The sequence below is a fragment of the Orcinus orca genome, chromosome 11 (genome assembly GCF_937001465.1).
Source record: "Orcinus orca chromosome 11, mOrcOrc1.1, whole genome shotgun sequence".
Classification (NCBI taxonomy): domain Eukaryota; kingdom Metazoa; phylum Chordata; class Mammalia; order Artiodactyla; family Delphinidae; genus Orcinus; species Orcinus orca.
In genome coordinates this window covers 63,231,149-63,241,687 of record NC_064569.1, presented here as the reverse complement: position 1 = coordinate 63,241,687, position 10,539 = coordinate 63,231,149, and positions in this window count along the sequence as shown.

The window sequence follows — 10,539 nt, the reverse complement described above, 5'->3', positions numbered from 1 at the left end:
TGAGGCTTTGCATCCACTTACCCACACAACAAATTTCCTAGAAGTATAATATGTGCAGGCACTGTAAGTGAAATGTTAAAAAGAAAGTACAAGGATGTAAAACAGAAATTTCACTGGGTACATTAAAAAATGACAAGTATTATTTGAGTTATTGCAATAGGGGAGAGGACTTCAGTACAGAACTGAGTTCAACTCCATTCACAAAAGGCAGGAGAGTTTTTAAGCGCTGGGGTGGGGTAACTTTGAGCAGAGTTCTGAAGGGAATATGATTAACCCTAGGAAATATTTAAGGGAAGAGAATTCCAGGGAGACGTAAGAACAAGCATAAAACCCCTGAGTCAGGAGCATTCTTGATGGGAGTCCTGAAGCAGAGGAGAAAGATAGTAGAAGATGAAGTCTGCGAGATAACAGGGAAGAGGCAGAACAGATCCTGTAGGGACACTGAGGTCCCTTGAGAGGGCTACAAAGGAAGGATAATAGCCTTTGACTAACTTTATAAAAGGATTACTCTGGCTACTGCGTTAATAAAATTATTGTTGGCAGAGAGAAATGCAGAGGCTGGGAGACATGCAGTTGGGTGTATCTAGGAGGCATTTGGAGTCTGGAGTTGAGGGCAGTAGTGTGAACTGGAGATTAAAATATGTGAATCATCAGTGTCTAGGTGTATTATAGAATCACCTGACTCAAGTATACTAACAGAGCCAGTACAGACAGAAAAAATAATTACCTTGATGCGTGAAGACAAGGAGAAAACAGAAGCTCCAAAGGAGGGTAAGTGAGGTAGAGGGCCACTCAGGTGAGTGTGATCTCCTGAAGGACACGTGAAGAAAGTATTTGAAGGTAGAAGACTTGACTACCAGTATAATACCTCTGAATTGTCAAGGAAGAAGATGACCAAAATTTAACTTCTGCAGTGGTGGAGTAAAAGCTTGATTAGAGCGGGTTCAGGAAAGTAGAGAACTCTATGATTATATCTATTAGAGATTATTTTATTCCAGAAAATTTTTCCACAGAAGAGAGATAAGAAATAGGACAGTAGCTAAAGGGAGATGTAGATTCAGGAGAAAAGTATTTATATATATTTAGAGTGAAGAAATTACAGCATATTTGTATGCCGATGAGAATGATTTATCAGAAGGGGAAAAAGATAAGGTAGGAGAGAACTGCTAGACTGGTGTTCTCCAATAAATGAGTGAGGCTAGGATTGAGTGCTCCAGTGGAGAGGTTGGCCTTAAGTAAGAATGGTCAGTTAGTACACCTGTGATAAAGGTAGGGCGGCAGGGTGTATGTACACAGATGGAAGCAGATGAGTGGATATGGAGGGGACTCATATAAGTACTCCTAGAAATTCTTTCAACTTCACTTTATGACTCAGTTCTTTCCAACTCAATTTGGCAGGAGAACCTGTTCAGCCTATCTCAAACGTTCACACTTGGTATGCCATTGGTCCTAAGTCATAGATCACAGAGCATCCTTTGGATTTGCTGTCTTCCTGTCAGTTGGTCTGAAGATCTTGCCAGGAGAACAGAATTAGTGGTCGGAGTCATAGATCTCTATATAGCAGGGACTGAGGGGGAATAGTTTCTCTTGTTAGATCATATGACTGGCAGGTTCTGTGAATATGACTTAGTGTATGAAGGAAGACAGATATAAACACAAATAGAGGTAACAAAGTACTGTGTGGGCTATAACATAGGATACAGAGCCTAAAAAAACAGGAGAGGAGAAAGTCACAGCAGAATGACACCAGAGCAGAAAAGAGCTGAGTCTGGGAGACTCAGTGGTAATTTTCAGAAAGATAGCCTAGAAATAGAAAAAAAATTGGAGCCAATAAATATAGATATATCATATTCTAGGAACTGCAAGTTGCTCAACACAGCAGGTGCATGAGAGGTGGGGTAGGGCTAAGAGAATGAATAAGAAGTCAGTTTAGCAAGAAATAAAGAGGTGAGAATATAAAGAGCCTTAATACCCACCCCAAAGAGTTTGGACTTCATCTTGTGTGTGACAAGTAGCTAAGATAGGTTTTTAATCATATTAGCATTTTATGAAGAATTTGCACTCTCCAGAATCTGAATGGAGGTTAAATTGTAGGTGAGAGAGACTGGAGACTATTTGGCAAAGTCCAGAAGAGAAGGGATAAGGATCAACCCTGAAATGGCAGCAGTAGGGAGGAGACTTGAGGAGTAATGTGAGAGATTTCTTGGTCAGGTAGAGGACAGGGTCTAGAATGACTGCATCAGTAAGGGCCTGAACCACATACATGTGCTTAAAATATGGTACTTCACAGAATAAACACAGTGACAGAAGTATCTAACCTGAAAATGTTTGCTTACCAAACAGAACTCACGATAGATCAAAAATTACCCAAATAAATCATTGTCTAGAATTTAGGCCCTAAATAAAAAATACAAGACAAGAAACCCTTGTAAACTCAGACAATGCTATAGACTCAATTATAACTAATCCTTTTGATATTAAAACAGGAAATACCTCATCAACGGGGTAATCTCTCAAAAACGTAGTAATAATGATCATACTTAACAGTATTTTGAGCTGATATATGCATTTTCTCTTTCAGTCCTCTCTGGAGTAAGTAATGGTACTCCATTTTACAGGTGAGAAATCAGACACAGAGTGGTTAAAAAACTTGTTCAAGCTAATAATTGGTAGATCTAGTATTTACTTTCTGATATAGATACTAACAAGACTGAGTCCCAGTGTTTGAGCAACTAACTGTCTAAAAGGAAGAGACAGGTATATAAACAAATGAAACTATGCAAGGTCAACGCTAAAAGAAAGTACATGATATATATAGTAACAACTCAAGGAGGGATTATCTTAATAATATTTTAATAATACATGGAAAAAATATCAGGAAAGAGTTCATGAATCTTGGCCAAAAAATGAGCAGAGCAGATGAGAGGAAAGATAGATTACATTAGGCCAGAGAGGATTAGAGGTATGGTAGGGCTGGAAGGTAGGCTGCAACTTGTAGGGGATCTTATTAAAAGCTGAGACAGCAGTTCTCAAAGGATGGTCTATAGACCTCTGGGGTCCCCAAGACTCTTTCAGGGTGTTCCAAAATGTTGAAATGAGTTTTGTTTGGCAGGCATTTTCTTGAAAATGAACAAAGTGAACTTGTCATTGTAAGGAAAATAACTAATAGTATTTGTTGCCAATGACAAATTTCAAAGAAAATTAGAATTTTGGAAAACTTGTATCTGCCATCATGAACTTAACAGCATTCCAGTATACAACAATGTTTTTTTTAAGAAAACATGAGATTTGGGATGGTATCAGTGAATGTGATTTCTTGATATTATATAGTGAAATGCATCAACCTTTGGAATATCTGTATAACGTAGTGAACCAATTTTTTCATATAATCAAAACATGGTATTACAAGATCACACATGGGTAAAAGTTCCTTTTAAAGCGCAAGTTAGACAAATAGATTTTAATTTAAATGTCATGGGCATCACTTGAGATCATACATTTCAACTACCCTGTAAGAAACTACCATTTGTTGAGATTTGGTGTAATACCAAAGAAGGATATTCACAATTATCTGAAAAAGACTATTAAGATATTCCTTCATTTTCCAACTACATATCTCTGTGAGGCATGATTTTTGTCACATTTTTCAAACAAAACAACATATCACAACAGGTTGAATGCAGAAGCAGACAGTTAGTTGACTTTTATTAAGCTAAACATTAAACATTTTACAAAAATATTAAGCAAGGCCACTCTGCTCACTATTTCTTTTTTGTTTAGGAAAAGATATTATTTTTCATAAATATGTGTTATTTGTGTTAATATATAATAAATCTATTGTATTTTAAATGAATTAATAATTGTCTCAGTTTTAGTTTCTAATACAGTAAGTACATATAGATTTGACCTACAGAAGCAAAAGCTTTTGGAAATCATCAATCACTTTTAAGGGTGTAAAGGGGTTAGTAGATCAAAAAGTTTGGAACCACTGTACTAAGTAAGCTGGGAAGTTTTATTTATGGCAACCAATAGAGAAATAGATTTGTATTTACAACATGACTCAGTAAGCAGGCTGGAAATAGACTAGGAGACTACTGCCTTGGTGAAAGTTGATGGAGGTTTATCTTCTAAGTAAAACTTGGAGGAGAGGTTATTTTCTGATTTCAATTACTAAACAGATTTAAATTCAGTATGAAATGTTCCATCCTATACTGATTCTCACCCTAGTGTAAATTGTTTTGAAGGTTTTAATATATTCATTATACTTAAGAAAAAATAGTTAAGTAACAATAAAAGTTCACTGCAGACGCTCAACAGGGAAGAAATCAAGAAGGGTGGAAACTGTGTTCCGCTGTCTTAAGGGTGTTCATGTGGAAGAAAGAATTAAACTTATCTGCTCCAGTGAGCATAATGAGTTCCAGTGGTCGGAATTCGCAGGAAGGCAAATTTCAGAACCTTGTGACAATGAGAACTGTTGAAAAACAGAGTGAGCTGTCTAATTTGGCTGTTAACTCCTTGAAAAGAGCTACTATTTATAATGCTGACTTCATGCAAGCCACTCTGTTAGGCATTTGACATGGTATCAATCCATTTCATTCTTACAGTAACCCTAAGTGACAGGTATTACTACATCCCGAGTCCCTATTTTATAAATTGGGAAACAAATTTAAGAGTTTCAGTATTCACTGACTTACCCAAGGTTACTCAGCAAGCAGAGGACAAAGTCAGGATTCAAACTCAGGACTTCTGATTCTCCCCCTCGGGGCTTTTGCCACCAGCCGTTCCATGAGACATGTGACAGCAACTGTGAAGGATATTGTGACAGAATGGATTAAAAGCGCTCTGCAATTCCTTTTAAGCACTAAGATTTTTTTAACAACTTGGGGACGGGATTTTGCTATTTATCTTTATATTCTCAAACCTTTTCACAATGCCTGGAGCACAGTTTATTTTCAATAAGTATGTGTTAAGTTAATAAATGAAAATGTTATGATTGTAAAAGTAAAAGGAATGTAAAGCACTGTTTAGAAAAGTTATGTTCTTTTTAATCATCCTAATGATTAAGAGTTGTATTTAGTACATGTCAATATTACTTGGTCTGGCTAAGTTAAAAATGACTGAAAATCAATAACAGTGTTGAAAAACCTTCAATTCCTCAGTTCTACATAGATATGACCTTGGGCCCAGGGGAAGTAAGTGCTTTATTAAATTGTTTTTGCATGTTGAACTGATTTGATGGAGTTTTGCATGCTGGAAAATCCAGAGCAAGCCTTTTCCTAATGTATTTTTCTCAGAAGCGAAGTTGTATGGATAACAAATGATTGGCTATTTTCAGTATCCATGAACAATCACTCAGGCAGCTCCTGTGAGGTTCGAGAGGGAGAGATCTAAGTACTTGTAAAATTAATGTGGATTGTCTCCAAATTCTTTCCTTTATTGTAGTTATGGTTTATCATATTAAGACAATATGATAGAAGAAAAGTACAAAAATACGAAGTCAGAAAGAACTGTCCAATTCTTTCTCTACCACAAGCCAGTGTTGAACTGTGGCTACCAGATTAAAATAGAAAATTAAATTGTTGGCCTCATGTACCTGTGGAAAAGGAGACAAACAGAACAGCAGAGACCTTTTCTGTCCATTTGTGCTTATGTATATTATCTGAAGCTTAGTCCCCTGCTAATTGTTAAGAATGTTCTCACTCCTACCCGACTCTTCCCAAGTATCTTGGCACAACCAGTTGTAAATTTCAGATGTCCAGATATGACCACTGAGATCAAAGCATTAAGTTCACGAAGTCACAATTTCCCACTTGAAGTTAAGACCTCTTTAATTCCATATGCAAATTTATGCATACAACATACAGATTTTTATGGTCTCTAGATTCTCTGACAATATCCGTAGCTCTATTGCGTAATGGCCACTGTTGGTGTGGGGTTTCACTGAGCAGATTTGGACAATAAAACCTGTGGCCAACATGTTGGCTGCCTGTCTGAAGTAATACCAGGTTATCTAGCCCTTTAGTGACACGTTTCTGAAGTTAGATCTGTCACCATGAAGCATAAAAAAAATTAATAAAATGATTTTGGGGGGGTATGTTTTGGTGAAAGATAATTTGGCAAATATATATATATATTTTTTTTAATTTCTGAGAAGGGAAAAATATTTGAAAGAGCACAGTGTCCAGCTGTGCAGAGAATGATGTACTTGCAATTTAGCAAAACTGAAAACAAACAAGCAAAAAAGTCAGTAAAGATGTGCATTGCTCTTCTTAGAATCCAGTTTGGCAGGTATTTTTAACTTTGGTGACAAGGCTTTCTGAAAAGGCCCAAGAGACAGCTATGCACAGAACAATGGAACTTAGAGATATAAACTAAAGAGACAGGGGTGCAGGGAAGTTCTTCCCCTCTGTTGAAAGCTTTTGAGGCAACTATTTTAATTTCTCTTAAAAAATGCACATGCTGAGTGGTGTCTCAAAGCCTACCGAACAGTGTTATCAGATTGAAGGCACTTTAGACCTCTGCGTATCAACAGAATAGTCATTTGTAGCAAATTCCATGTTACTTAGTGAAAAATGATGGTATATTTGGGGGAGCATTCAGAGACTGGATCCCTCAAATTACAGATCATTTGGGTTAGAATAGATCCCTGGATGGTTCTTCCTAAGTCACTCTGCTGGTCCCTGACCTCTTCCTCATACTGCAGTAAATCTCAGTGATTGGCTATGGAGAACAGTCTCAATCCCCTGTAATGCCCTTCCCCTTCAAGGCCACCCTAATTATTCCCCTGCTACTGCCATCTCCACTTGCTTCCCAGGTGGTGTGTGCTCTCAGGTATGCTCTGATGCCTCCCTGCCATATGCCCACTACAAGTCAAATGAGTACTGACAAGACAACGTGGGGGACAACTCCTGAATCCTTATGGCACAGATGTGTAGTGTGAATTTTTTTCTCTTTCATCTTTTTTATTTTTTATGTTTCTTTATTGAAGTATAGTTAAGTTACAATGTTGTATTGGTTTCAAGTGTATAGCAAAGTTTTTCACTTATACATATATATAGTGAATTTTAAATACAGTTCAGCTTACAGTACTTCATTTTTGCAAGCTTTATTGTTCTAAGACAAACCTCTCTTCTTCTTTCAAACAGGGAATTCAATTTATGTCCAAAATGTCACTATCTAGCCATACATAGCCACATGACATTTTATGTCATTTAGGGAATCTAGGATTCTAGGGGGAAGTCCACGAACTCACTTTTATTCTTTTATTGTCCTCTTTCTTTCCCTCAAATATCTCCAATGCATTGATGTTCCAATCTATGTAACTTTCATTTAAAACAAAAAAATCTGAGAGCTTGAACACATGTAGAAGCTGATATCCTGCAGTTGGCCTGAATTCAAGTACTGAGAAAAGAACTGAAGTCTAGACATTTCCCCTATCTTGTCACTAAAATCCCCATGAAACTGGTAGGCTTATTTCAGCATCTGTTGCAATAAAACTTGATATAATATAAAAGTGTTAAAAATGAATTTTTAAATAAGTAGTTAATGATGTTTGAGGAGCTGGTTATTCCAGTGAGTAGGTTTATAATGCAAGCATATTTAAAAGTGGTAAAGATATTTTCATATTTTTAGGATATTTTCCTATCCTAATTAACAAAAACATTCTCATTAGGACATTTACGACCAACTACCAAATCAAGGGGCATTGGAAAGACAGAGGCAGTAGGATTAGAAACTTGTCATACATTAAGGCTTAACAATGTAGAAATTCAAATTTCTGCTGAATTTCAGGATATTTCCACCACGGTAAGAATGTCAATGGAGTTAAAAAATACTGTTTTCTTTTGGAAGACTCTGGCTGGGAAACTGGGCAAAACTGAAGGCAGACAATCTGGTTTCCCGCGTCTCATTTTGGATCTTTCAATCACTCCCTCCTCCTCTCATCTTCTCCCTAACTGTCTCTCTAAGAGCCTAGCCTTTAGTGAGTGTGTTTGGTTGGCACTAAAGACTCTTAACACGGTCCCGGTATTTGTTCGGCCATCCCTGCCACATGGGTCTATCTCTTAGTCTTCTAGTTGATACCTTGAGGGAAACCCCAAATACGATGGCACCTGATAGGCCTCCAAGTCCATATACTGCAAAATACCTTTACAATCCATGAAATCTGTTCAGCTTCAACAGCGACTATTTCAATCTTCTCAGTTCTTTGAAACAGAATACGTTCTTACTAGAACCCCATCTGAATTTGTATATTCTTCAAATACGTGTACTTAATTTCCAGATGCTCAAACATTTAAAAGATACCTTGCCACTTCCCATTTCCACCTGAATTAAAATACTTAACATTTGTATAATATGTGTATATATTTTTTTTTTCAAAGAGCATGGCCCCAATTAGCTAACTAGTGTTCAAAACACCTTAGAAAGTGTTTTCAGATGTAGAAAATGAGATTTATCTAAAAATTGCTAGAAGATTCATGGAGTGATTTGGCACTCGACCTCCCTTCATTCGCAAACAGTACTTTTGCCATCATAAAAGAAATACTGACTTATTTTCAGTGAATGATGTTGCCTATGAATAGGCTTCCTTAGACCTTTACAGGGAATGCAATGTGCTGTACATTCAGCCAAAAAGACTATTCAGAAATGATTAACGGTGACCAAAATATAAGAGTTTTTACAGTCTTCTGGAATAATATTTGTTCTGGAAAATATTTATTCATTCTTTCATCATATCCTTATTGAGCACCTACTATGTGGCAGGCACAATAACCTGCCAAAAGAATTTACTGTACTATGTAATAATAATCAGTACTATTTACTGAGAGTTTTAAACATGCCTCATTCAATCCCAACTTCAATCAGGCAAGGTAGGTTTATTAGTCAGCGTTCTCCCAAGAAAAAAACCCAATATGATATGATATGTATGTATATAAGCACACACACACATACGGAGAGAGGATATATATGAATGAGAGAGGGGGGAGGGGGGAGGGAAGAAGGGAGGGAGGGAGAGAGAGAGAGAATAAGAATATATGAGATTTCAAGGAATTGGCAAACAGCATTCTGTAGGGGTGATAAGTTCAAAAGCTTTAGAGCAGGCCATCAGGCTAGAAATCCAGGCAGGGTTTCTATGCTGCAGTCTTGAGGCAGAAGTGTTTCTCCTTTTGCAAACCTCAGTTATTCCTCTTAAGGCCTTCAACTGATTGTTTGAGGCCCACCCACATTATGGAAGGTAATCTGTTTTACTCGAAGTCCACTTGTGTAAATGTTATTCACATCTAAAACATGCCTTCACAACAGCATCTGGGCTAGTGTTTGACCAAGTAACTAGACACTATACCCCAGGCAAGCTGACATAAAGTTAATCATCACAGTGAGTATTACTATATTTTATACATAAAGGTGTTGAGGCTCAGAGAAATATTTACTGGGATTCACTCAGATAATATTGAGAAATCGGAAATTTGAGTCAGTTTTGTCCTAAAACCAGCATGTTTTCATCAATATCACAATATACAGTGGTATGTTATAAAATCAAATATATTGTCCATAAATATTTTAAGTGTTTAGAATGATTTTTGGTGGGGGATGTCAAGTTACAATTTATTCATTCATCCATCCAATATATATTAATTGAGAATCTCCTATATAAAGGGCACTGTGCCAGGAGCTGCGGATAAAACAGGGAACAAAACAAGACAATGGCCCTGCCCCCTGGTGAGGAAAAAAGACAATAGATAAATATCAGATCTACCTATAGCAAATACTACAAAGAAAAATGAAACCATGTAAGGATGATGGGGTGACTCTCTGTGGTAGTGATATTTGAGCAGAGACCTGAATGAAGTATGACCATAAACCATGCATATGTCTAGAGAAAAACATTATTTTCAGTTAAAGGGAAAAGCAGATGCAACAGTCCTAAGATAGATGAATGCTCGGCATGTTTCAGGAATAGCAGGAGACTAATATGACTGGAGCAGAAAGGCTTAGGCTTATGGAGTAAGGGATTCAACATAGCACAAGCAGAACATAATTATTCTAAAGGCAGAGGGAATATAAGAGTGCTTAGTTTAGGAGCACTTAGTAAGGGAAAGAAGCTTGAAAAGCAAGTTCAAAGCAGAATGTTTGAAATTAGCAAAAAAATAAACAATAGAAAAACAGGAATGACTTGGGTAAATGCACTGAATCTAGAACTATATCAGATAAAAATAAAGAAACATGAAGTACAATGGCTTAACTAAGACAGAGAATCTATGCTGTGGAGAAACCCTGTCAGTGACTGGAAGTCTAGGGATGATGGACTAAATGCCATCAGGCTAAATGTCTATGTTTATGCAGGTGTCAAAGAATTTAGTGAGAACTGATTAAAAGGAAGTTAATGGAAAACTCAAATACAGAGGCTCCAATTTAATTGATATTGAAGAGGTGGTCATTGTAGGTATCAAAATGGGAGGCCAATGCTGAAAAAAATTCAAAGATAATAAGAAAAATTAATAATTGAGTGCTTTCTGCATGTTAGGCATGTTTATATGC